Source organism: Ovis aries, chromosome 14 (genome assembly GCF_016772045.2).
Source record: "Ovis aries strain OAR_USU_Benz2616 breed Rambouillet chromosome 14, ARS-UI_Ramb_v3.0, whole genome shotgun sequence".
In the NCBI taxonomy this organism is placed as follows: Eukaryota; Metazoa; Chordata; class Mammalia; order Artiodactyla; family Bovidae; genus Ovis; species Ovis aries.
In genome coordinates this window covers 13001796-13027993 of record NC_056067.1, presented here as the reverse complement: position 1 = coordinate 13027993, position 26198 = coordinate 13001796, and the positions used below count along the sequence as shown (strand labels likewise).

The window sequence follows — 26198 nt, the reverse complement described above, 5'->3', positions numbered from 1 at the left end:
TGCGGGTCCTGACTCCTTCGTGGGCAGTCTGCCCAGCCCCCTGGAGCTGGCAGGGCTTCCCAGCTGGCACTAGTGGTAAAGAACCTGCTTGGCAAAGCAGGGGACATGAGGGACACGGGTTCGATCCCTGGGTGGGGAAGACCCCCTGGAGGAGGGCATGGCAACCCACTTCAGAATTCTTGCCTGGAGAATCCCATGGACGGAGGACGCTAGCAGGCTCCATAAGGTCAAAGAGTTGGACACGACTAAAGTGACTTAGCAGCAGCTTAGGAGTAAGCATTGCTTCAAGTAACAAAATTTTCCACCTAAACACAGTTTTGATTGTCACCAAATCTCATCGTCTTCGTCTCAAGTATAGAATCCGAATCAAAAGGAGACCCACCCTCACCCACAGCCTGAATCCATCTGGCACTCTCAATACACACAGAAACTTGGTGAGGGGGACAGGGTGACCCCAAGGCCTCTCCCACTTGTAGCCTAGCATGTACTGTTTTACACACTTCAGTCTTTCTAATATTAACCACAATTACTGTCATGTCTGAATACCCCTGGACTATATATCTCACTTCTATCTTTAGTTGTAAGCTCAAATACAAATATTGAAAAATCAACTTGATGTGAAAAAATCAGAATCAACTGACTGAATAGAAAGCAATCAGAAAAAAAACCACTGAAAACAGGTGAAACAATTACATTCTAACTGGATTCAGAGATCCTCATGGAGTCATCACCGAAGTCTACTAGAAATTCAAGGAAAAAAGTAACACCAAAATCATACAAACTCATTCAGAAAATACAGAGAAAGGGAAAGGGAATGTTCTCTTACCCACATTATGAGGCCTGTTACTCTGACACCAAAACCAGATGAAGACCCCTCATGAGCACAGACACAAAATTCCTTAGCAAAATATAAGCAAACCATTTTCAGAGATGTATGAAAATAATAGCACATTATTACCGAGTGGGATTTATCCCAGGAATGCAGGTTCATTGAACATTTTTAAAATCAATCAACAAATTTCCCCATTTCAGGCAGAAAAAAAGAGACAATAAGATCCTCTCAAAAGATGCAGTGAAAGCTTTGGACAAAACTGAGCAACTGATTATGATTAAAAAAAAAAAAAAAAACTCCAAGTCAATCAGAAATAGAATAGAATTTCCTCAGTCCAATAAAGGGCATCTGTGAAAAATCCAGAGAACACACAGGCCCTAATGATTAGATATTGGGCTTTCCTCGTTAATGTGAGGTACAAGGCAAGAATGGCCACTTGTCTCAATTTTACTTTAATGCTGGAGGTCCAGGCCAGAAACAGACAGACAGAAAGAAAGGCAGAAACAGACAACGCAGAAACACAGGTCAGAAAGGAAGAAGTAAAACTTCTATTCTCATAAACAACAGGGTCCTAATGTAGAGCACAGAGAACGTTATTCAAAATCCTGTGATAAACCATAATGGAAACAAATATAAAAAGAATATATATGTATAAACTGAACCACTTTGCTGTATAGCAGAAGTTAACACAACATTGCACATCACCTACACTTCAATTAAAAAAAAAAAAAACCTTCTATTCTGAAGCAATGTGAATGTCTACCTAGATAACCCCAAGGAATTAAAAGAAAAGAGACTAGAACAAGAACGGAGCTGGGTGTCACGATAAAGGTCAATACTGAATATCAATCACGCTCCTCTGTATAAGGTCTGTATAAGCACAACTGATTGGAAATTGAAGAAAAAACTTAAATATCACTTACAATTGAATCTTCAAATGCTTAGAGAAACATTTAACTGCGTGCTAGCCCTGACAATGAGAACTACAAAGCACTACTGAGAGCCGCTACAGGAGAACTAGGCATTACAGAAGCAGCAGCAGACTGTGTTCACCAATCGGAAAAGTCAACACAGCAAGATGGCAACTCTTCCCAAACTGGTCCATAGATTCATCCCAGTCCCAAACAAGGACAAGCAGATTGTTTTTGCAGAAACTGACAGGCCAACTCTAAAATTTACATGGAAATACAAAGAATCTGTAATAGCCAAAATAACTTTGAAAAAGAAGAACAGATTTAGAAGACGGTATTTAAGGCATACTATGAAGCTGAAATAATCAGGACAATGTTAGTGTGAAAACAGATATCCAGGTCAAAGGGAGAGACTCAGAAATAGACTCAAAGGTAAGCAGTTGATTCATGTTCAAAAAGGTACCAAAGTAATTTGAAGGGTGGGGGTGGGGAGAATAGTCCTTTCACCATCACTGGTGACACAAATACATATCCATATGAAAATATATGAATCACAACCTTTACTTCAGAGCATATACAGAGATTATCTTGAAATGGACCACAAATCTAAATATAAAAGCTAAATTAACAAAAATTTAGAAGAAAACATAAGAAAAATTATTCATGACCTTGGGACAGACAAACAGTCCTTGAAGAGGACACAAAAAGGCATGAACCATAACAAAAATTGATAAATTAACCATCATAAACTTCTGTTCTTCAAAAGATATTATGAAGAAAATGAAAAAGCAGGGCCAAGACTGGGAGAAAAATATTCACAAAACATATCTCATCAAGGATTTGTGTCCAGACTACAGATAAAAGCTCTCAAAACTCGTTAATAAGAAGAAAAATACCCCAATAAAAAATAAGTAACAGATTAAAGTAGATACTTCATCAAAGACTGCAGATAAGCACATGAAAAAAATGTTCAAAATTATTAGTCACTAGGAAAATGAAAATTAAAACCATAATGTGTAAAATGGCTAAAAAAATGTTTAAAATGTCTGACAGTACCAAGTGCTGATGAGGATGGGGGACAATGAGGCACCCAGGTGACACTGTGAGGGGTGCCCTCCCCAGGCTCATGCAGGTCTGGTCAACGGGGACCCCAGGAGTGGGCTCACTCACCTCAACTTCCTCCCAGCTCTGACACCCAATCTCGGGAACCTTCCTGGTTGGAGTTCACAGCGGGCAGCCACGTTGGAAAACACCTCGGCAGCTGCGTATGAAGTTAAGCCTACACTTGGACGGGCTTCCCTGGTGGCTCAGACAGTAAAGAGTCTGCCTGCCAATAGAGGAGACTTGGGTTCGATCCCTGGGTTGGGAAGATCCCCTGCAAAAGGGTAGGGCAACTCACTCCAGTATTCTTGCCTGGAGAATCCCATGGACAGAGAGGCCTGGCAGTCTACAGTCCATGGGGTTGCAGAGAGTCGGACATGACTGAGCGACTAACACCTCAGTTTACACTTGTCTAAGACCCAGCAATTCCATTCCTAGGTACTCACCCAAAAGATGAAAATGACAAGTGCACACAGGGGCTTGTACCTGGAGGCTCACAGGAGCTTCATTCATCACAGCCCCAAAGGACAACAAAAAAAACAAATGTCCGTCAACATTAAGGTGTTAGTTGCTCAATCGTGTCCAACTGGACTAACTACAGCATGGACTGCAGCCTGCCAGGCTACTGGAGTGGATTGCCATACCCTCTCCAGGGGTTCTTCCCAACCCAGGGACTGAACCAGAGTCTCCTGCATTGGCAGGTGGACTCTCTATGTATGAGCCACCAGGGAAGCTCATCCATCAACATGGGGACATGCAAAGAGCCAAACACCGGATGCTGCCGGTGATGATGGGGGATCAGCCTCTGCTAAACAACACTATGCAGATAAGTATCAGTAACATGAAGCTTGTGAACGAAGCTGAATGGACATAAAGTACGTAGTGGATGGTCCCGATTACTTGACAGTTTAGAAAAGACCCAGAGGACCCAGGTTAGGTGGGGCAGTAGACTGGGCTGATGAAAGCGATTTATCTCGATTGTGATGCAGGTTACATGCATGTATAAATTTGTCCGAACTCATCAACATGTAACATTCAAATGATTAAAAGCATTTAACATGAAAAATAAAAACTAAGAATTTGAAAGGACTCAGAAGTACCTCGGAGGGTTCCCATTAGGCAAGGATGGATTGTAGTACCAAAAATATGAAGATGCATGGATTCAAGTGAAGCAGAATACGCACAACCCTGGCGTGATCATCACACTGATGCATGTGCCTAGCTTTTGGAAGCTGCTCACTCATCAGGATGAATGCTTGGTTCCTCTCAACCTGCTTTACAGGATCCTGTGTGAAGCAGGAAAGTCCTAGAAGCAAGGAACCAATGCTAGACTCAGTCAATCCCAGATGAAGCCTTGGACCTGGGCTTGCTCACCAGCACTGAAGTGCCAGGCAGAAGGCAAGTAGTTCTTCCAGAGGACAGAGGGACCCCAACATCGCAGCCCGCTGGGCAATCCATGCTGAGGTCTGCTTTAAGCACTCAGGTGGTGGGCATGGCGTGGCACGGGTGGGAGGAACTGAAGAAGCAAAACCACACAACGTGGATAATTGCTGTGGCTGGCCACAGGGCTGGGGGTTCTTTCACACTGTTTGTTTCATTACTGTGTGCAACTGAAAACAGGGCAGGAAACAGCTCTGGTGGGGACAAGAGGCTCACCATAGCTCTACATGTTTTAAGGAAACTCTAGCACCCCATGGAATAAGAAAGAAAAGGCGTATTTTGACAAAATAAAACCCAAATTATAAAGAGTAACCTTGACCAAAGCCAGGACCTAGCATGTTAATATTTACATAGTTACATCAGAACTATGCAATTTGGTGTTGCAACTGCTTTGCCAATTAGGGATTAGGAAGGCAGGACTTAAAGGTTACCGAACAACAGACAGAATGATTTATTATTCTGAGGTCACTGGAATAAAGTATAGATATACTTAAACATTTCTGGAATTTCACCTACTCACTCTCACACAGGCCCAGGGCCAGACTGGAACAGACAGGCCAGCACCACGATCCACAGCCAGACGGCAAGGGCCATGCGGCCAAAACCAAATCCCTCTCAAGCACAAATCCATCCTCTGCTAGCAGATCCCTGAGCTAAGTGCATGCACCCACCCAATGGCCATGATCAATAGTTTCAAAATATTCAGCCTGTGAGGTGGCTTTGGATGCATCAAATTAGCTTCTATTCTCTGACTTTTTACAAATCTCTTTATTAAACTCTCTGAATTTGACACTTAGCACAGATCAATGTGGGGCACACAAGAGGCATCTGGTCAACAAAGGGCGGGGACAAAGCATCCACACCTTATCCTAGGGCTTCTCCAGAACCTCAAAAGGTCCCAGGAAGGCCAGCCCATGCTACAGCCACGTGGTTGCCACGGGAGACTGCCTTGGCACTTCAGCCTGGCCTCTTTCTCCCTGGAAGAGGTCCCTGTCCCCAGATCCCCCAGGAGACATGGCCGAGCATCCGCCTTCCATTTCCTCTCCCTGTACCTTCTGCCCACCCAGAGCCAAGTACAGAGGGCGCGTGGGAACCTTCTGTCCTCATCCGTGAGGTCCACCCGGAGCCGTGGTGACTCACAATTTCTGGCGGATTGGATGCCGCCAGCCCCGCCAGCCCAGCTGAGCGCTCCATGGACACAGGGCGGCGCCTGCCCTTGGGGGGTGGGGGGAGATGCCTCCACTCAGCTGCTCACACTGGAGCAGCTGGGAATGCCCAGCCTTCTGCCACTGATGTGTTTTCAGGTGACCCTAATAACTGACACCTGACTGCCTTCCCCAGCTGCCTGGGGTTTGGGGGAGCCCCCTTGGCTTACTTTCCCAGCCCTATAGCTAGTAATGCCTCCCAAAAGGGCTGATGACATCACTCATGAAATGGAAGCAAAGCTCAGAGGCACAAATGAATTTATCATCTGCCTTTTCTATGACTTGTGCGAGGCAGAGGAGGGGGCCTTGAGCCCCGTCTCAAACCCTGGAGGCACCGCCAAGAAGGGACGCCCAGGCCTGCTCCACCCCCTCGAGGATGTTCATCCTCAGAGACCATAAGGCCAACCTAGTGCTCCCTGGAGGTGGGAAGGCTGGAGAAGGGAGGGGGAGTGGGGGTGCACGCCCCACCCACCTTCCCAGGGCTCATCACCCACATGCAGCCAATGTCTTCTCCCTCCAGAACCCCATGTGGTTAAGGGGCTTCTCAGCTCTGTTGGTGGGAGATCCAGGTCCCTGTTGCTGAGCGGCCTCCCCAGAAAGGACTGCTTCCCAAGCTGTGAGAGGCTTGGTCAGGACAGGCAAGCTGTTCTTCAAGCTGATCTCAGCATCCCTGCTCCAGCATCCCCCCACAAGCTCAGTTAGAACAACTAGGGGTGTCCACACCCACCACCCGTGGTGAGCTGTCTTCCCTCACCCGCGACCACTCTGATGTTTCTGAATTAACCAAGACCAGAGTTTAGTGACTGGGGCAAAACTGCCTTCCTCAAAGTGCTCTCCAATTGTGGGGAGATGCTGGGAACAGAGCACCCGCTCCCACGTCCAGCTCCTCTGGCTGGCCAGCATCTTCCCTGGTGGGTGGAGGCTGCATGCTCAGCAGGCGACAGCTCCCTGCACTTGTGTCTCCATTTCTGTGTCCTGCCCTCTGTGGAAATCACATCTAAGCCTGGGTCCTGGCCCCTGGCAGGGGCAGGTGTCCTTCATCTCTGCACACGGGGTGTTTGGTTGTTTTGAGCCATTTGCTTGGAAAGGAAAACAGTGACTGGGAGAAAAGCTGATTCCCACAGCCCGAAGGCACTCTCACTCCGCTTTACAGAGATGAACGTGCTGCGGGCTGCTCAGTCAGGTGCCAGGGTTCTGGGCCAAGGGAGCCTGTGCTGAAGGGAGGGGGCGGGGGACACAGGAAATGGAGCGGTGAGTTTGAACCAGGCTCCAGCCGAGCGAAGAACTGACATGAAGGCGTGGCTGCACCGCATCCCCCAAGCCCCTTAGCTTCCACGAACCTGATACACATAAGCCTCTGCAACGCCTTTCCTCCTCCATCTTTCCTTTACTTTCTCGACAACTTGGAGACTGGGGGAATGTCACCACCATTCAACAGCTACAAGCATCAGGAAAACCTGCATAGACGGGAATGGACAAACTCCTTCTGCCTCTCTGCCCTCGCTGCCAGCCCTGCAGCGTGACCTCTAGCCGCAGAAAGGCAGGTGCAGTGCCAGGCGGCTCAGCCCCTCTGTAAATCCCCATTGCCTGCATGTGTGGTTCTCTGAAACCTTTGAAACATGGGCAATGTCTCCCTGGTTCTCTCATTAGTTAATGAGTGAAATAAAATCTCTGATGTGTGCATTTTGTACTGGTTACAGTCAGATATTTATCTTCTTTTTAAAATGACCCTTACCCACTGGGGTCTTACTGTCAGGAAATGGCCAGTGCAGCCCTGAGCCCAGATCGGCCCACTTGGCACAGAAGAGGACAATGAACCGGTCTGGTGCATCGGTAATGTGCCGACCATCTGCATTTCATTTCATCCTCATTCCTCAGACGAGGAAGCTTAGGCTCAGCTGTATATAGAGATTAACTGGAAAGTGAACCAAATGCAGACTCTGCTCCTAAATCCATTACTGGCCCCAAAGCAAGCCCTCCACCCAGCACAGCCAGACACTGGGTCCTCCCTGCTGCCTGTGCCTGTGGCAGCTGATATGGGGCCCCATCCCCAAGGCCTTCACGCCTCTGGGCCCTGCTGTGAATGGCCCTCAAGGAAAGTCCAAAGGCCCAAAGGACTGCCCAGCACTCTAGAGAAGACCCCCTGGAAGAAACACACCACCTCCAAAAGCCCTAAAGCAACTTTAATATAGAGATGCCGGTCAGTAACTAACTAGCCAGCCACAGAGAAAAACACATCTACAGGTGTGGTTTCCTAGAAAACAAGGAAAAAGGAAGAAGAGGGGTGAGCTAGGCTGGGAGGGAAGGGGAGGGAGGGGGAGGGAGGACCCCTAGTGACTGTCCATCAGTGGCCTGGGGATCTGGCTCCTGGTGTGCAGCTGAAACACACTGAGACTTTAGTTACTAGAACCCGCCCTGCACCCTCAAGAAAGTTCTAGACTTTAATGCTATAGACATCCTCTAGGGCTACAGCTTACAGTGCAGACTCCCAGGTTCTGCCCATAGGGATACCGGATCTGATCTTCTTGGGGGCCCAGCAATCTGTATTTTTGATGAAACTAGCTAAGGTAAATCTGCCATCCCCAGGATGGATAAAGGACTCCATGACATTGAGTGGGAAAAACACTAAAATCTTCATTTTTTTCTACCCTTTAGTGAACTAGAGTGTTTCCTTCAAGTATGAACATCGGTCTCCACGTGCAGTAGAGCCCATGGTGCCAGTGGGGCAGGGTGTGCTCAGCATGGCATCTGGGCCCAGGGGCTGCTGGGTACCACTCGGCCCTGTAAGAACTTATGAATCACTGGGTTTGCTCTACTGGGAATCTGTGCTGTGATAGAGCTAGGCTCCTTGGTATGTCCAGAAGAGGTTTTTACTTTATATGTTTAAAAGTCTTTACAATGAGAAAGGGTCCAGCACCCTAGCAGTCAGGGGCCCTTATCTGGGCCGGGACCACCCGCAGCACAGCCCAGGAACTGAGCTCCTGATGAGGGAATGAAACCCCCACCTTGGGTGGAACTACTCGTGTAGGAGCAGAGAAGGCCTCTTCCCCACAGGAACATGGCAGCTCAGAGATGGGTGTGGGGAAACTGGCCCTGAACACGTGACCAGTCTCTCAACTGTGATGCTGGGACAGGCCACCAGGTAGCACGACATCATCCACAAGGGCTGGTAGCTTCAGAAGACATACCAGAACTCACCTCTGACCTGGCTGCAAAGGAGGGCAAAGGCCTCTGCATCCCCAAGCATAGCCTGTCAGAGCCTGTCAGCCGGAGACTGGGGCCCAACCAGAGAGGTCAAGGGTCTTACTGAAGGTCACAGAGCAGGACATGCACTCAGAGCCTGCAGCTTCCCTCCCTTTGACACCTGTCAGTGCTCCCAGCAATAGGGTTCCCCAAGGCCGGGAGACCTGCTCTGGCCACCAAGGCATAGCTGCGCCCTCTGGCCAGACTGGCTCTGCCTCTCTTGGCCTCCGCTGCCCGGGGGGCCCGGGCTGCGTCAGAATTCAGGAAAGACAACAGGCTACTCCCCACCAAGGGCTTCACGGCTGACCCACCATGGCGGGGACACACCTCACCCCAGCCATCTTCCGGATGACCCAGGGTGGACCCCAACTCGCCTGTGCTGAGGAAGGAGGGTGATGAAGGCCCCCAGAACGTGTGGCAGCCGGTCTAGTCATGGGGAGTGGGTAAGTGTGTGGCCTCCAGAATCAGTGTCAGGTTCAAATCCCTGCTCTGCCACTCACTGGCTGTGTGACCTGAGGCCAGCAGCTTTACCTCTCTGTGCTTCCCTTCCATCTTCTGTGTCTGGAACACATTAGGTGCTCAGTATCTGCTGGCTGGATGCTAAGTGTGCACCATTGATGGGAACAGCCACGAATGTTACTATGCTACACAACCTTCAGAACACTCGCCCACACAGTCCGCATTATGACTGGGTAGGTTACTCATCCGTTATCAAGGCTTAGCGAGACGGGGTCCCCGGCTCCAGCTAGGTCGAGGTCTTCCTGGAAAAGCCCCGCCTCCCCTGGGGTCTGACCAGCCTGAGTTCCCAGAGCCGCCTCGTGACTCAGATGGACTTAGTCACTCTCCAAGTGAAAAAGATTAAAGGGAGAAAACAAGAATTCATGGTGCTTTTTCTTTGGTTTTCCCCTTATTTAAAACTTTACTCTTTCAATAATGACAAATTCACAGGAAACTGACATGTGCAGGAGGGCCCATGTCTCCTCTCCCACTCCCAGCTCCCCTGCATTAACAACCTGTACACACCTAGGAGGCGTCGTTGCTGCCAGGCTGGCCTAGGTCTCACACGTGTTTGGATTCCGTCAGCTCAGCAAGCACATGTGTGTGGGTGCATGTGCGCATTTGTGTGCTTGTGTGTGAGCAGCTCTCTACTCACAGAGATCATTCCTTTTCACTGCCAAGTGGTTTTCCATGGAGGTGAAGGACACAGCTGTGGTTTCCAGCTTGGGCTGCTAGAAGTACAACTGCTGTGCATGTTCTCCTGTGAAGACAGGTCTTCATTTCTTGGGGATATAAACGCCCTGTGTCGTTACTGGACTGCATTTTCACTTTTAGAGGAAAGCGCCAAACCATTTTTACAAGGGCTGTGCCATGCGGCACGCTCCCAGCAACGGCCGAGACTTGGTTCTTCCCCATGCTGCCGGAACCCGGTGTTACCAACGTGAGGACGCAGCTGTTCTGCCAGGTGTGCGGCATGTCTCACTGCAGGCCTAACATGCATTTTCCCAGGGACTCATGATGTTAAATGTCTTTTTGTGTCCCATTTGCCACATCTCTCGGATGAGGTGTCTGTTCATGTCTTTTGCCCATTTCAAATTGGGTTGTTTCTTACTGTTGACTTTTGCGAGTTCTCTGTATATTCTGGACCCAGATCCTTTGTCAGCGCTGTGATTTACAATCTTTCCTCAGCCTGGGCCTTGTCTGTCCATTCTCTCCACAGCATCTGTCAATACTCTGACCAAGCCCGTTTGATCGGGGTCAGTACCTTTATGACAACCCTTCGAGGGGCTGTGCTTTGCAACATCAGGTCTCAGAACTTCACCTGGCCCAGGTCCTGAAGATCTTCTCCTGTTCCTTTTTTCTAAAGTTGTGTCATTACCCGTTTTACCTTCAAGTCCGTGACTCACCTTGTGTTTACTACAAGGAATGCATGAACCAGAGGGGCTCTCAGAGTGTAGATCCCAGACCAGCAGGAGCAGGACTGCCTGGGAACGTGTGAAACATGCAGGTTCCTAGGCCCATGCATGCCAGCAGGACAAGACACCCGGAAGGGGCTCCTGCTCTGTTCCCCGCCACCAGCAGTTCTCATGTACCAGGGCTGAGTGGCATCCCACTGGGTGATTTCACAAGGGGCTGGGCTCAGACATCCTGTGAGAGCTACTTCCCACCCTAAAACGTTAATGTTCCACGTGGTTTCTTCCTTGGAGGGTGTGTATTTCATAGCTGAGTGGGGAGGACAAATCAAGATCACTAACAAGAGGATCGAGGCCATGTGATGTGTGCCTTGGGGACACTGTATTATGGCAGAGGGTTTTCTGGATTCACCCCCACATGGGTGGCCACCTCTCAGGACACCTGTTCACATCCACCAAGTGTATGCAGGTAAGATGGGAACTCACTGATAAAGCCCCCAACTTAGGGGTCAGGAATGTGAACACAACACCCACATGACCTGATAGGTCCAACATCAGAGGCTTAGTCCCCTGCCTTGTATGAAGACCCAGAGGTTATGCGTGGCCCACCTGGACAATCCATCCATCTCCATCTCCAATCCTTTATCTAATCACACCTGCAAAGTCCTTCTGCCATGTCAGGTCACATATCTGCAGTTCTGGGGATCAGGATGGGGGCATCTTTGGGGGCCACTTTTGGGGGCCCCCCAGTCACCTCATCTTAAAACACAAGACCTTAAAACATGAGACCTGCCCTCAAAGGCCCAAGGGGGCAGAGGCGCACAGGACATGCACACTCTGTGGGCCTGGCAAGGTGAACACAGCAGCAGTAGTAGGGACCACTGCCAGATAGAGAGCAGTGGCCACCTGGTGTCCACTCTCCTGGCTGGTAGGGCACTCTCTCTGGGTCTGCTCAGGATAAATGGCCCCCGGGCACTTAAGCAGGATGGGGAAGAGCCTCAGGCCAGCCCTGCCTGCCTGCCCACTGCAGAACAGAAGCAGCCGCAGTAGAGTCAGAGGTGGGGGTGACGTCCTCATTAGCCCAGACGGGAGCAGACTGACCGTGCACTCCCTGCTCTGGTTGTCTGCTAGCTGGGTTTCTTTTTAACAGGAAAAACTAACTTTCCAAGAGAAATGAGTTAAGCAGGAGGTCACAAACAAATGCATGCATGAGTATGGGGACCTGGCAGTGGGCCTCAGACACCTGACTCCCCCGAGAAGGCACCTGGCCTTCTCATCCAGCCTCCTCCATGGGCGCTCACTGTACTTGCTGTCCCTCCAACAGAGGGACACTCCTTAGAAGCCCCAACTGCCAAGGACTGTTCGTTAGTTGTGAGCAGGGGAGGCGCCGGGGGCAGGGCGGTGGGGGACGGGCTCGTAATTCCTCTGCAATGCGCTGACTTCAGAGGTGCGAGGGCACATGGTGGGGGCTGGCGGGGGCTGGATCCCAGCCCGGCACTGGCACCCATCCACGATGCTCCCTCTGTAGGGACCCACCGGCCAAGAAGGAAACGCACTGTGCTGGCCCGAAAGTCACCAGATGTGGGGAGGCAAGAGATTCTGGTTATTAAATCCTCGATTACTCAGAGGGGGCTGACCTGGGAGATGACTTCCTCACAGACTCCCTGAAACCAGCCTGCTGGGCCTGGGTCCAGACCCCGCCTGCCTGAAACTTGGCCTGGTCAGCACAGCTGGGCCTGAGGACGTGTCTTTCCATACACATACACATACACATACACATACACATACACATACACACACACACACACACACACACACACACAGATTGGTGCAAGTCTTGCCTTCTGAGTGTGCCTGGCCTTAGCTTCCAGGATCCACTTCTCCCTTTCAACTAAATCTGCCACCACACAGCTCACTATCATCCCTTACCTAGCCCACAGCAGACATCATCAATCAATCACCAAATCCCAGTCAGGGCTTTGGAATCTTTTATAACATAGTGCTTTAGGCAGGTCCAGCTGAAATGACACATATTCACTTATCTTGCCTGAGGTTGCTGTTTGCTTTTGAATGCACACTTCATATACTATTTTGAAAAAGTTCCCCAGGGTCCCCTGGAAATCCCTTTTGCACTTTCAGAAGTGGAAATTCCTCTCCATGTCCAAGTGCTGAGGGAAGCCAGCAGAGTCCCATGGTTAATGGTGAAAGCTGGCTGGGCTGTTAACTTAGCAAATCTGGCGGAGATGGCCACGGGTCCTGAGCCTTCTGTGTTCATTTGTCACAACACGGAGAACAGGGCAAAACATGAGGTCTCCATGAGAAAACATGAAGCGGTGCCCTAGATGAAGCTGGAGGCTCCTCCTAAGTTTCTGGATGCCTTCAGGGGCTCTGGTGGGAAAGGCCAGGGGTCTCACCCAGAGACACAGGCTGCCACATGGATGTGCCTTGAGGATGTGATGCTGAAGGAGGCGGAGAGACACAAAAGCCAAATACTGTCTGATTCTGTTCAGGGGGAAGGCCCAGACTGGTAAATCCACAGAGACATTGAGAGGGTTAGGGGCTCCAGCCACTGGGGAGATACAGTGACTGCTGATGGGTTGATGAACATATTCTGAAATTGTTAGTGAGGCTACTGCATCACTCCACAGACTGACGGAAACCAGAGAACTGTACTCTTTAAATGAGTGAACTGTATGGTACGTGAGTTACAGCTCAAGCAATCTGATTTTGTTTTTCTTTACAATTACATCTGGGAGGCAGATGACCCCTCTCCAGCACAGCCAGGTTGCCAGCAGGCTCAGAACTTCTGGCCAGGTGGCCTTGGCAAGTGTCTTAACTGCCCTGAGGTCCAGCTTCTGTGACCATTGAGGGGGCTAAGATAACTCTCCCTGTGGAACTATGGGGCCTCTGATGAGGATGAAAAACCACAACAGCAACAACCTGGTGCTCAGGAGCAGGCCTGATCCCAGAGTCAGAGGGAAGGCCCCTCTGACCACTCCTAAGGGCTGTGCCCACCCCTCGCCCCCCATGGGGCAGGGTCCATGGCTCCCATGGTGGGAGAGCAGCTCTCTGCAGAGAAAGGGAAGCAGGCTCCTATACCCCCATCCACAAGAAGCCAATGCAGTATGTGTGGTGGGGGCTCTGGGGAGGAGGAACAGTGCCCCAAACATGGGTGGAGAACACCCAGCAAGGAGGTTAAAGCTGGTCCCCAAGAGAGAAGTGAGGGTGGCTTTGAAACTTGCTCAAATGAACCCTTCATGGACCCTCCCCCTAACAGAAAGTCCCCTCCCAGAATTCCCACAAACAATCCAGGACCATCTCTGCCTAGCTAGCGCTCAGTGGATGCAGGTTTCTGCGGACACACACACAGTATGTGGGAGATGGACTAAGAAAGGCTTCCTAGAGGCTCACATTTCCATCTATTTCCCCAGTAGATCACATCAGTGCAGATTCATCAACATCCTAGGCTCTTTGCATTACCTACATAGTAGATGGTAGATAAATATCTAACCCTGTTAACTGCTGGATCTTAAACACATAACAAGTTCTGACATCTTAAAAGACCTCCAGCCAGGCCTCACCTTCTATTTTCCTGGGCGGCATTCAGTTATACTGGAGAACAACAAGAAGGGGTAAATGACTTAAGCACAAAATGTGGGACTTAATGTTCAGAGCCCTGCAGTTAATAATCCTGCCACTCACTAGGTATGTGTCCTTGGTCAGGATCTTAACCTCTCTGAGCCTCAGTTTCCTCATCTGAAAATAGTAGTTGCAAAATCAAATGAGATAAGAAGAAATAAAAGCATAACATACTTAAAAAGCTGCAGGAACACTGTGTACTATTATTACTGTCATCATTACTATTACTGTTACTAAGTCACTAATATTGTTACTATGTTATTATCAACTGTTACCATTCCAGCTCTGCAGGCAACAGTATTTTCAAATCTTCTCTTTCATCTCTTTACCATTTAAGAGGTGGGGTTTTGTATTTTAATTTAAAAACTAACAGAAAACCCCCCAAACCCACAGCAGGGGGGGGCGGGGGGGGGAAGGGAGTGGGGGAGAGAGGGAGTGGGGGAGAGAGGGAGTGGGGGAGAGAGGGAGGGGGGAGAGAGGGAGGGGGGGGAGGCACCCTTCCCTGCTATGGAAGCCTGTCAGTGAGGGTGGTGGGTGCCGCTGCATGTGTGGAGGTGCCCCTCCAGGTGGTTCAAAAACTCCGCATGGAAACCACGACTGTCACTTTCACTGGTGGCTGACTGTGTAATGGGAAACAGACACATCAAGAAGCACCAGGAAGCGAAATGTTTTGAAACTTGCTCAAATGAAGCCATTACCAGAAGACGGGTCCCCCCATGTATCATAGCATGGTTTGTTATCCACAGTGCAGACTGGTGACAGGTTATATGCCACTGACTGAGAGGACCCCATTCTCCCCACTGTGGGTTGGGGGACCCAGCCCCATCTCCACACTTTCTCACAACAGCCATAATGAGATGCACATTGAGCATAAAGTGTCACTAACTAGGCTTGTCTGCAGCACATCCAAGCCTGGGTGCCGAGACAGAAGACAGTTACCAGGGACGCGACAGAAGAAGAAATCTGGCAGCGAATAGAAGGCCTTAAGGAAGGAGGGAGCCCTGACTGTGTGGTCAGAGCAGAGACAGCAGGCGGACCTCTACCCACCAGACGAATCTGCCTCTGGGCTCTGGCTTTCCGGCCAGCACTCTGAGTTGTCAACAGGAAAGCAGAATTCTTTGTTTCGCCGTAAAGATGTTTCCAGACTGCATTTGTTGCCACGACTTGGTTGCAAGTCTGAACGCATGAGTAATAAGAAGACAGGGATGGCTCTCAGAGCAGTACACACCAACTCCTCATGAAAGCGCTGCGTTTCGGACGCCCCTGCCGGCCCCTGGGCCCCCCCGGCGGCACTTACCCTGGCGGCGGCCGTGGCGGGTCTGCCGCGTGTCCTGCGGGCGGCTGTCGACGTGTCCTCACGACTCCGCGCGCCCAGGTGCCGACGGAAGCCACGGGGTGGCCGGCGCTGCCTCTCGCGGCCGCTTCGCCCTCGGCTGGGAAGTCTCCAGTTCCGGCGGTCTGGGATTCCCTCTCCGCCCCCCACACACACTTAACCCTGCTCGTGCCTGGCGGGTCGCACGAGCCGGGCCGGGCTTCCCTCCCGCTCCTGCTTCGTCAACTGAACCCTGTGCAAGCAGCCGGAAGATGCTCCTCCGCAGAGCTGGCCGGTCTCTCCACTCTCTAGACTGGCCCCTGGGAGGCGAGGGCGCACCTGCCGCCGGGGTTCCGGCCCGCAGGTCTGGGGGGCGGGGGGAGGGGGCGCTGTCTTTGGCAGGGCTTCTGTGGGGGCTTCCCTTGGAGCGTGTGGCGGTTCAGACCCGCCCCTGGGCGCGGAAGGGTGGGAGAAGCGCGGCCCGTCGGCCCCCAGCCTCCTCCCGTTCCCCTCAGATGTTCGGCTGTCACGCTGCTTCAGGCCCGACCTCGTCCTGTCAGAAGTCAGTGGCAGCCCCAGCCAGTAATCCCCTGGGGGGACTGTACGTGCCCGCTGCGGGGGAGAGGGCGAGGGTCGCCTCTCCTCCGAGCTGCGCACCCCGCGGCGTCCCGAGCTGCCCGTTCTGTCCTTTCACCACAGTGTCCGCCGCTGTCGTCAGCCACCACGGAAACTGACTCCGAGAGCTTAACAGGGCCATTGCTGACCCGAGACGGGTCCTGAGCCCCCACTGCCCGCCAGGCGAGGCTTCCCGGCCGGAGCAGGAGTGGAAGCCGTCAACTACAGCCCTCAGGGGACAGCAGCCCCGGGGGAGAACACCCCGCCCTCAGGGGACCGGGCGTGCCCACGCACGCATGACACGCACGTCTGCCACAGACATGCCCACGCACGCATGACACGCAGGGGCACGCACATCCGCTTCAGACGTGCTCACGCACGCATAACACGCATGGGCACGCATGTCCGCCACAGACGTGCCCACGCACGCATCGTGTTTACGCACAGGCGAGACGCGTGACACGTTTGCTCACGCATGCCCATTCACACGCGCTAAGGCACTACAGGCGCTCACGTTCTTACTCCCTTCTGACCGCGAGGACCCTGTGAGAGTGGTGGTTATAATTCCTGGTCACACAAGGGTCCCGTGATCCTTCCGAACGGTCTCAGGAACCCTCCCTTCTTGACTAAGATTCCATAAGGACCCTCGGCAGCCATTAGACTGGAAGCCTGAAAAGACGCCTCCCCAATCATGGTTCTGATTCCTGGTTCCAGAGCTCTCCTTAGGTGGAGAGCTCCAGTCCACAGGGCGAGGCCCCTGAGGTCTCCTTCAGTGGCTTGCCCTGCTCCCAAGTGGAAGAAAGGGGTGAGACCCACCCCCTGGCGCCTGAGAGGCAGCCCTGCATAGAGGTCTGTTGGACTGCCACCTACAGGCCTGCAAGCCTTGTGCTTGTTCAGTCTTGAGACCCAAGAAAGAATCGAGAGTCAGCAACAGACATCACTGGTTTAATGAGTAGGGGGCGCTTACATGTCTAATCAGGGTCTGGGAGACACCCCAGCATGTGGGCAGAGGGCAGGCAGGACCAGGTGGCAGGCTTCACTCCCAGGGAGAAGGGGAGGTTAGCAGTCATAGGGGGAACTGATGGGCTTATTGGTTACCTGCAGAGGGGCATTAGAACAATCACCTTCTGGGACCTGGGGCAAGTATGCAGGAAGCTCAGGCCTGTGCATAGGGGGCAGGTAAAGCTGGCACTGGTTGGACTAGGGATGGCCACCATGTCAGGTCAGGCCCTGACTCTGCAGCCAGCTGCCTGGTTCAAACCTGATTCCACCATTTGCTGGCTGTGCCGCTTAAGGCAAGTTGCTTAACCTCTCTGAGATTCAATGTACAAATACACGAAATTCAGTTGATAATGGTACCTCTTTCGTGGGGATTATGTTCGGGGTTAAATGACTTGTAGCACACGGAACATTCTTGGAAGTGCTATTAATATCACTGGCATTCAAAGGAGAGATTCCCTCATCTCCTGGTACTGATGCTCCCTGAGAAGCCCTATAGTTTGAACACGAAAGAGCTGGCCCTGGGCACTCAGACATATGATGACAGTCAACCTGCTGACATGTCTGCAGCCCTGAAGATGTTTCAGACATTTGCTGCAGTCACTCCACAGGCACTCCTCTAGGGGAGGAATCCCAGATCCAGGAAACATGTTACAAGGATGGTAAATAACTGGAAATGAAGGGTCCCCAAATCGGAGCGGTGGTGGGGGGCGGGTGGGTAAATTAGGAAACATCAGGACATGGGTAGCATGGTGCTCATGGGGTGATGCTTGAGTGGCTGTTGTTACCTTGCCAGGTTTGTATCTGAATATATGTTTTAGATATAAAATTAATATACATTAATACATATATTCAGAATTCTACCTAGAATAGACAATTGTCTATTTAGTCTATTGTCCAGAATAGAGGAACAATGCATTAAAATGAGTAGAGGTTTTAAATCATCTTAACTGATGTCTAAGACATTCAGTCCTGAACTGGTTGGGGGCGGGGAGAAGACTGAATAAAATACCCCCCAAACTTTAATCTTGGTGTCTGGGTGGCAGAATTACAGGTGGTCTTTACCCTCCTTGTTCTTCCTGCTGTTCTGTATTGCTAAAGCTCTGTACAGTGAGCAGGACTGAATCCCAAGACAGCAGCTATTTCGGGTGGAGTGTCCAGGGAAGGCCCCTCCAAGGAGTGGCCAGGAGGGAGCTGGGACATAGCAGGCTGAGTGTGGCACCTGGTCAGGTTGGCGAGGCACCTGCCCGGGGCTGCTGTCGTGATTCAGTCAAGCGTTCACCTGGGGGCTGGGTGGAGGCCCCTGGGGGATGTGGGTGGCCCTGCCATCAGCTGACTTGAGGTGGAGATCCCCCTCCAGGATGGGGCGAGGCTCAGCCACGTGGCTGAATGGCTTTTGGAGAAAAAGGGGGGTTTCCTCAAGGGAGGAGAAATCCCACCTTTGGGCTAGGGTTGTTAGGAGCAGCTAGAACACCTGGCTGTTCCCAGGTGCCAGCCCACAGCTGTGTGCACCGGGCCCTGCAGTCTCTTTCTGTATAAAAACGGCACACAGCTTCCATCCCTGGGAGAGCCCTGCCCAGTGCCAGACCGGACCAGTCTGTGAGTTGCTACTGTGTGAAGGGACCTCGTGAGTTAATAAAGCGCAGTGGTCCCCTTGGGGGTTCCTTCCTCATGACTTCCGTCCAGCTGGGCAGCTGCGCTCTGGGCAGGTAGAGCCTCTGTGGTCGTTTACAGAATCAGTGAACTGCCCTGTTTGTGGCTGCTTCTATTTTAAGAGCCTAGCCGGGCACCCTGCCCTCTGCACAGTGTTTCCTGGGGCACTTTTTCCTGTGGCAAAATGCGATTAAACATAAACCATTTCAGGTTAGACCGCTGTGTCCAGGAAAACCATTTCCTAAGATGTGGACTGCCTGATGTGTGGGAATCTCCTTTTTAACCAAGTGCTCTATGTTGTAAACAAGGCCTGAAAACACTTTACAAGCATCAGACTGGCCAGTGTGAGCCAGCGGTTTCAGCCGCGGCCGCATTCTGAACATCCGAGTAGGTCTGAGCCTCCACATGGGATGTGTCCCAGAAGCTGAGCGGGTATCTGGCTGGGGTGGGCACTGGGGGCTTCCGGCTCTATGCGCCACTTCCAATGTGTGGCAGAGGCTCAGAACCTCTGGTCTACCCATAAGAACTCTGATTTAGGCGTTCTCAATGAAGGCTTTTCCTTCATGGGGCAGACACAAGCAGGCCCCCTGCTAACAGCTTGCCCTATCTCGGGGAGGAGCTGAGACCCAAACATGGGCTCCCAAGCTGTGAAGCTGCTAGTCTTGTTGTCAGGTGCTAGCTGGCTCAAGGCCCTGCGGGCAGGAGTGGCCCCCCCAAGCAGGTCACCAATGCTGGTGGGAGTGCCGTTACCCCAGGGTGAGTAAGAGGGGCCCTAGGCAGGGAAATGAGACGGTTTTGTCTGTCCTGGGCGCACCCCCATGTCTATGGTCTGTGCAGGTCTGTGTGCGTGTTCCAGTCACTCCTGCTGAGTCTGGTCACTGCCACACTCGGCGGCTTCTCTCATGCTGTCAGCTGGCCAGGCCTCTGGGGAGGGCTCAGCTGGGCAGTTTTCACTTGGGCTGGGATATGAAGTTGTGGTCCCATGTCAGCTGGGGCCACGGCTGGACTGGGCTGGGAGGGTCACTTCCCATGTGGCTCCAGCGCATGCTGGCATGTGGTGTCTCTGCAAATGGCCCTCTCTGTGGGGCTGCCACCATTCAGGAGGCCAAGGTGGAGGCTGCTGAGCCTTTTAGAGCTTCAGTCAGCTCCACCGTGTGCTCTCGGTCATACAGACCAGCCCTGATTCTGCATGGGACAGGGATGCTGACCAACAGGTGGGGTCCATGGGACCACCATGGAGGCCAACCACCACAGTGCCGTCGTGGAGGGTGGGTTGCGAGAAAGCAACGGGAGGGTCCAGGGAATCACACTGACCAACCTGAAAGTGACCAAATTAGACACGAGGGTGATCGGTGTTGAATCATGAAAGGTCAGATAACAGTGAGCTTGCAGAGCCTAACTCAGACTCCACGAGCCAGTCTTAGCCCTCCCACTTACCGTGTGGGATGGGTTGTGAGCACCACAGAACTCCCTTGGCAGCAAAATGGGGACCACACGGTGCCTGACCCCCTTCTACTCCTATGTTTTGGAGATGGAAGGGGTGACAGAACAGCAGAGTGCCAAAGGGTGATGCTGTTGTCATTTACTTACTGTAGTGAGTGACAAGGCCCTTTAAACATGTGCAGCTTTGCTGTGATAAACTCACACACTGTACGTGTGGTTCAGTGGTCTGGGTCTGCCGTCACCACGAGACTCAAGCGGACATTCGACACCTGAGCAGGTATTTTCAGGCCTGAAGAGAAATACCAGTTAAAGTGGCTCCGTAGGGAACTTCTTGCCCCTGGAGGTACACGGAAGCATGAAGCTTGGGGTTAAGTTTGTTCTACTGGTCCCTACACTTTTCCTGGCCGAGGAAAGGAAGGGATGCCCATGGTGGGAAGCCAGCAGTGCCCAGGGTTGGGGGAGGCTCCCAGCCTCGAGGGAAACAGGACAGGGCTTCTGGTGCTTTCTGCTCTCCCACCCGCTCCCTAGTCCTCACTCCTGGTCCCCCAGATGGCCCTGCATCCTCCACCCACTAGATATCAGTAGCATCCCTGCCCACCCCCAGCCAGCTTCCATCTCCCCAGTGTTCAGACACTGACCAACGTCCCCTGGAGGGTGCAGAACCATCTCATTGAGAATCATGAGGTCCTCCTATGACCCACCCTTGTCCCTCCATTCGCCAGTAAGGCTCTGACACCCGTGGCTTGTGAGTGAGAGGACTCCACCAGCCCCACTGTGAGCCAGGGAGGAGCCAGGGACTGGGCCGGCACTCGGGTGATCCTGGGCCCTGGGGCCTAGTCCCGGCTGTAGAGAAGCTTGGGAACAAAGCAAGCTGCACCAAGTGCACAGGGATCCGCCTGCAGAGCTCGTGATAAACCCAACGAAGACCAGACCCAGGCCAACAGTCAGCTACGCCCACGGCGCTGAGATCATCCTCCAGTACTCGAGGGGGGAAGCACGGCAGTGATAAGCTGGGTCTGGGCTTTGGGGTCCTGGAGCAGCCCCAGGCTTTCCGGCCTGGCCGGCAGGAGTCCTCACTAGGCAGGCCGCCCGCGGGTGGGCGGAGAGAGCCTGGGACTCCACCGAGAGGCCTTGCCCCACGCCCACGCACCTGGCCAGGAGCCAGGGCCCCTGTGTGGCCACACCCGGAGGTCCTCGCAGGGAGCAGGGCTGGTGCTGGGGCGGCCAGGGCGCCGGGCCCCGAGGCTCACCTCGTCCGGGGGACAGCACACGGAGTGTGCTGAAGACCAGCCCCTGCCGCCCACATGCCAGGCCAGAGCCCCCATCCCTCCCACCTGGCCCTTCAGCCACCAGTGCCCACAAATCGCGGAGTTGATGACTAGATGGAGGACAAACTCTGGTTTTGTGAGGCAACAGCTTACGTAACTCTGGGGTCCTTCTCAGGAAAAGCGGTCCCGGAGCCCAGACTGGCACAGCAGTGGGCACCCTGAACCCCAGGCTGGCACGGCAGTGCACACCTGATGCTGGAGATGTCCCAGAGAGCCACTGGTGAGTCAGGCCTGGGCGCTCAGACCCTCCCTGGCCGCTGCCCCCACACCCAGCACAGCTAGCAGTGCTCAGTACTACCAGAAGAGATAGCAAACCCCCATCAGCACGTCCCACCAAACCCAGATGCTCCCTCTCCCCAGCCTGCTGCCCTGGGGCAGGCCCCAGACGAGCCGGAGCCGCTGCTCTGACGGTGCCAGGAAGGGAGGTGATGTGGGGGGTGGAATGGTGATCATAACCAAATGTAGCTGAGACATCGCCGAGCACACTTTGCGGACGATCACGGCCAGGGGAGCGCAGCCTCAGAGGCCGGGGCAGGGTGGGGGTGGGGGACAGGAGCCCCTGCGGGCACCTCCCGGGGTCAGCAGGGGCTCAGGTCCAGCTGGGCAGCAGGGCTGTCTGCAGCCAGTCCTCCCAGCTCTGCCCACCTGGGTTTGCAGTCTGGTTCCAGGGTGACAGCCGAGTCCTCCTGGAACCCCAGGCTGCCATCCAGCTGTGCAGGCGAGCCAGGCTTGTCCAGTTCTCTCTTCCCTTCCCTACCCCACCCCTGGCCTCCTCTGGGCATCACAGACCCCCCGCCAACCCTTGACCCTCTGCCCCTCCATCCAATGAGAGGGCAGCTGACCTAGAGACCCGGCCTGGGCACCCAGCGGCTGTGCTCACAGCAATGACGCTCCCTCCTGCTGGTGCAGCGCCCGGGACCCTCTGCCTCACCTCCTCCTCCCGCAGCCATGAGGAAGAGGAGGAGCCAGGCCTGAGCCAGAAACGCTCCAGGTGAACCTCACTCCTTGCAGAGCCCACCAGCTCGCTGCCCCAGGGCTTTGGGTGTGCATTTGCAGGGTGTGCATTTGCAGGAAGGCATAAGCGAGGGCGGGTGGAGTGCGAGCCGTGTCATCTGGCGCTGTCTTAGGACAGGGCAGTGGGGTAAGGGGTCTTTGATGCCACTGGAGTGGGAGCCACAGCCTGACCCACCTCCCAGTTTTCTTGCAGAGAGATGGGCAGAGAGGAGGAAAAGGGCAAAGAGGAGGCATGGCTCAGGGACGCCCCACTCCGCCTCTCGTCCTGAACAATGGATACCATTGCCGCCGACTCCCTCCTCTAAACCATCGGCTCCGCTGTCTCCAGCTTCCTCAAGAGGGTCGCCAAGCTTCTCAACAGCCCCTGGGCCCACGGGAAACCGCAAGGCTAATAGGGCAGCTGGGTCCCGAACGGTGGTGCTGGGGGTTCTGCTCCATCCTGCCTGGCATGGAGGCCACGCCCCGCCTCCCGGTGCCCAAGGTCAAGGACAAAACAGAGTTCCCGAGTTAGCCACCTCTGGACACAGAGGGAGGGGCTCCCTCCGGCCCCTGTGTGGATCTGGGCCCTTTATTACCCCCTGCCTGGCGCAGTTTGGAAAGTGGAACCCGTGCCAGGGTTACTGCCCAGCGACTTCAAACACTGGGCCCTGTGGGATGGCAGGAGAAAGGCCCTTCTGAAATGAGACTCGCTGGGGCCCAAGGAGGCCTACCCAGGTGAGCAGGGGGTCTGAGTTTCGAGCCCACCCAGGCGGGTCTGAGCAGAGGCCTCAGAATTTCCTGGCATGTTCATTTGTGCTGCAACCAGAGGGTGTGTGGGGGTGAGAGAAAGCAAGGGTTGGGGGGACCTTTCAGGGAAGATTGTGTAACCAGCGTACCCCTGGCCACGTTTCCTGGATATAAAATAAAATCTCAAGCCGACGTGTCTCTCGGTCCCAGCGAGTCGGGGAGCAAATGATCTCCTGCCTGTGGGTTGCTGGGTTTGACCTGCTAGTATTCTGCATACATTTTTTTTCTCTGAGTAAGATTGTTCTGTGATTTTCTGTCTCTACTTTATCTTCCGAGGTTTGATGCCAAAGATATATGAGCCTCATAAAATGAGATGGGAAATGTCCCATCTTATTTTCTGGAAGAGTCTGAGAAAGGATTGGATAAGGCCTTCTTTGAGCGTTTGGTATAACATTCTTCATTTTGGCTGTTTTCTCCCACTTTATTTTCCAGTTCGCCAGTGATCTTCACAGCTCTGCCTGATACCTACACAGTGAATTCTCAACTTTGATTTTTCTATTAAAGTTGTAGAATGACCGTTTTGTACTTTGAGACAGTCCCCAGGTCAGTTTAAATCCTCCCTCTGAACAGGTAAGCAGGTGGCAAGCCTGGGCTGAGGGCCACACTCACGGCCCGCTGTGTTGGTTTTGTCTGGGCTGCTTTTATCTGATAGTGTGCGGGGCAGTGAGTGTGCAGAACTGCTTGTGGATGGAACTCCACGTTACCTTCCTTTCTCTAGGATCGTGTTTGCTTCAGTAGGCATTGGGGACCCAGCAACTCAAGACCTGGGCAGCCCCGCTCTCCAAGAGGAGGCCCCACCCTGCACCCCCTTCCTTCCCTGCCTTCTTTTGGATCCACCTGGTACTTTTCCTCACGGCAACTCCCTCCCTATTAGTTTGGAAGCTGTAGCTACTGCCCCTGGTCTTTTAATGGATGGGGAATTACAACGTAATGGATTGAATTTATTAACTTCCTGCCATCTTTCTGAAAACTCTCTCCAGCACACTCTTGTTATTGTTCAGTCACCCAGTTGTGTCCAACTCTTTGTGACCCCGTGGACTGCAGCACACCAGGCTTTCCTGTCCCTCACTATCTCCCAGAGTTTGCCCAAGTTCATGTCCACTGAACCAGTGATGCCATCCGACCATCTCATCCTCTGAAGACTTCTTCCTATACACACGCTACTTCTTTCTTTTCCTTTTAAGCCCCACAGACATTACTTTCTCCTGTGCAGTCCATTTTATGGACAACTCAACACATTTTACCACTTTCTTCCCCGCATCTCAGGTCTTCCATCCGGGCCCACTTTCCTTCTGCCAGAAGTGCAGGTTTTAAAATGTTTTAGTGCAGGCCTACTGACAGCACATTTTGGTCCTTTGTGTGCTTTATTATTTTTAAAACAACAACAACACTTTAAACACTTAACACTGGTTAAGAATCCACCTGCCAGTGTAGGGGACATGGGTTCCATCTCTGGTCCACGAAGATCCCACGTGCCGCAGAGCAACTAAGCCTGTGCTCCGCGACTACCAGGCCAGCACCCTGGAGCTCAGGAGCCGAAACAAGGGAAGCCACTGCAATGAGAAGCCCGAGCACCACGACTAGCGAGTGGCCCCTGCTCACCACAACTAGAGAAAGCAATGAAGACCCGGTGCAGCCCAAAACGGCGTATACAAAACAGCTGCTACCGTTAGAAAAATGGTAATAAGGAGGCCTACAGCACGTGCAGTGCGTTGGGCCCGGCTGCCCTCTCAGCGTGCCTTCACGACTCCTCCACTTCACAGCCCGTGTTGGTGCTTCCTTCCTTCCCTTTATGGCCGAGTGACGGTGCTGCCGTGCGGGTGGACCTCTGCTGAGGGATGCTCAGCAGCTCCCAGCCTCTGGCCACTGTGACTAGCGCTGCTGTGCACGTGTGCCCATGTACAATGCATGGTGTCCACTCTCCCGGGTGTGCCCCTCGGGGTGGAACTCTGGCCAGACGGGCACTGTCACCTGCGTTGCTCAACAGCTGTCCTACTGAAGGCCCAGCTCCCCGTGGATCGTCCCTCTACGCCTCTGCTTTGGACGTTCGCTCCCCCACCTTCCTCTCTGGCTGCTTCTGCGTCGTCTCCGTCTTCGAGGTTCTGCACGTCCAGGTGTGGCTTTGTCTGTGTTTCTGCTCGGGATCTGCTCTGCTTCCCGAATCCCCTCACCGTCACCTCCTTCTGTTCTTTCCTCTGGGATCAGACACGTTACCTGCACCAGCTCCTTCCTCCCACTTCACCCCTCAGGCCTGGCCTCCGAGTGCCCGTCCCTGGAGGGCAGATGGGGACGGGGAACACAGGGGTACTGTGCCACAGCGGGCGCCGCCCCGGACCACCCACAGCCCACGGCAAGCCTCGGCATCATCAAGCCCAGGACGGGGTTGGGTGGAGAAGGCAGGTCTGAGGGGACACCCAGGAAGGCTCCCCGGCAGCAGCGCCGTGGCCATGTTCCGAGTCAGTGAGCACAGCTGCTGTGGGGTCTTCGCCAGCTAACAGACGACAGGGGCAGAGCAGGCCAGACCCGCTGGCCATGGTTAACACCAACCCCCTCATGGGCTTCTGTGTGGAACTCCTTTCCTTTCCTGCCCTTCTCTTTCCTGTTTATACACAACACGGCTCCTTCAGACACGACTTCCTCCAAGGACCCCCCAGAGATGGAACATTCTGGGGCTGGAGGAGGCCATGTCAGGCCTGGGGTGATGCTGAGCGCCCAGAGGAGGAAGAAGCAAGGCTGGCTTGGTTGGGGGGTGGAGGGGGTCGGGGAG

At 53.2% G+C, this 26198-nt stretch overlaps 1 protein-coding gene across 1 annotated transcript in view; it reads right to left on the bottom strand.

The window, feature by feature from the left end:
* ZNF469 (zinc finger protein 469) overlaps positions 1-15712 on the bottom strand; it is a 246364-nt gene extending 230652 nt beyond the window's left edge. The window contains exon 1 of the mRNA XM_042231537.1: positions 15579-15712. The gene's annotated coding sequence lies outside the window, so the exon portion shown is untranslated. The remainder of the gene's footprint in view (positions 1-15578) is intronic.
* Between the last annotated feature and the right edge of the window lie 10486 nt (positions 15713-26198).